A 2052-nucleotide genomic window follows, 5' to 3' on the forward strand; every position below is an offset into this window, starting at 1 on the left:
AGATGAATGGAAAAAGAAAATGTGGAATATGAATACAATGGAAAATTATTTAATCTAAAAACAAAGGAAGAAAATTCTGTCATATATGAGGGGCTTTAAGAATGTTCATGGAAAATGCACATTATGAAAAAACTGGCCATGCACAGAGGCTCACACCTGTAATCCCAACACTTTGGGAGACTGAGGCAGGCGAATCACCTGAGGTCAGGAGTTCAAGACCAGCCTGGCCAACATGGCAAAACCCCGTCTCTACTAAAAATACAAAAATAAGCTGGGCATGGTGGTGACCAACTGTAATCCCAGCTACTCACTTGGGAGGCGGAGACAGGAGAATCACTTTAACCTGGGAGGTGGAGGTTGTAGTGAACTGAGATGGCATCACTGCACTCCAGCCTGGGCAACAGAGCAAGACTCTGTCTCAAAAGAAAAAAATGAAAAACTATGCATGGATTCAAAAATTTTTTGCACCAAAATAAACTTGTACTTACTTGTTATAACATGTCTGAATGGGATCTAGTCTGAAACACTAAGAAGGATAAGAGATCAGTTTGATTTTCAGAGCAAAATTAATTCTGCTAAAATTGAAACAAGAACAAACATTAATGGTGAAGCTTGATGGTGGACAAATGGAAGCTTTATGGTGAAGCTTGGGTGGAAGAATGGTGAAATTACTGATGCTCTTAAAGCAAACTAAACGTGGCCTGAGAAGGACCCCATACTTCTATATCTGAATCCTTATGGATGAACCGTAACCTGACTTAATAGGTAGATGAGATTGAAAACTTAACTTAGCAGTATGTGCCTGTGACAATCACTGAGTCTTGGCCAGTCCCAGCAGCCATACTTCAACCACTCATACACTGCTGAGTGTTCAAACTGTGTTCAAATAAGGCAAACGCCAACCTGTAGCCAATCCAGCTGTTTCTGTACCTTACTTCTGCTTTCTGTACATCACTTTTTTTTTGTCTATAAATTTGTTCTGACCATGAAGCACCCCTGGAGTCTCTCTGAATCTGCTGTGATTCTGGGGACCGCCCAATTTTCGAATTGTTCATTGCTCAATTAAACTCCTTTAAATTTAATTAGGCTGAAGTTTTTCTTTTAACAGTGCTTTGCAAAAAGTTTATGAGGATGATGCCCCAAAGAAATCAGCAGTTTACAAATAGATAACTCATTTTAAGAGGGGACAAGACGATATTGAAGATGAAGCCTGAAGCGACAGAGCATTCACATCAATTTTCAAGGAAAAAATTAACCTTATTTGTGCCCTAATTGAAGAGGATCATTGATTAACAGCAGAAAGAATAGCCAACACCATAGATAGCTCAATTGGCTCAGCTTACACATTCTAACAGAAAAATTAAAGTTGAGCGAAGTTTTCATGTGATGGATGCCAGAACAGTTGCCTTCAGATCAGCTGCTGACAAGAGAGCAGGGCATTTTTTGTTTGTTTCCATGTCAGACAGGTAATGTGTGATGTTGTAACAAGGTTCAAGGGTGGTACATCTCACACGTGAGCATGAACACCCAATCACCATGCTCAGGAGCTACAAAAGGATTGAGAAGAGCTTTCAATGGAAATTTTAAACAAGTGGGTTCAGGATCCTGAAGCACTTCCTTGAAGAATTATAATAGGAGATGAGACGTGGCTTTACCAGTATGATCCTGAAGACAAAGCACAATCAAAGCAATGGCTACCAATAGGTGGAGTGGTCCAGTCACAGCAGAAGTGGACCAGTCAAGAGCAAAGGTCATGGCAACTATTTTTTTGGATGCTCAAGGTATTTTACTCCTTAACTCTCTGGAGGGCCAAAGAATAATGTCTGCTTATGATGGGAGTGTTTTGAGAAAGTTAGTCAAAGCTTTAGCAGAAAATGCCGGGAAAATCTTCACTAGGGAGTCCTTCTCCACCACAACAATGCTCCTGTTCATTCCTCTCATCAAAAAGGGTAATTGTACAAACACGAGTTTCAACAGGCTGGGCGCGTTGGCTCATGCCTGTGATCCAGCGCTTTAGGAGGCCAAGGCGGGTGATTTGCTTGAGCCCAGGAA

General features: G+C 41.0%; 1 non-coding gene across 1 annotated transcript; it reads right to left on the reverse strand.

The window, feature by feature from the left end:
• Positions 1-1456: 1456 nt before the first annotated feature.
• LOC135277660 (small nucleolar RNA U13) lies at positions 1457-1559 on the reverse strand. The gene has a single exon (XR_010345264.1). It is a non-coding gene; the product is annotated as a small nucleolar RNA U13 (small nucleolar RNA).
• Positions 1560-2052: the final 493 nt, after the last annotated feature.

The sequence above is a fragment of the Aotus nancymaae genome, unplaced genomic scaffold (genome assembly GCF_030222135.1).
Source record: "Aotus nancymaae isolate 86718 unplaced genomic scaffold, 86718_ANA_hifiasm-v0.15.2.pri h1tg000032l_0, whole genome shotgun sequence".
NCBI lineage: Eukaryota > Metazoa > Chordata > Mammalia > Primates > Aotidae > Aotus > Aotus nancymaae.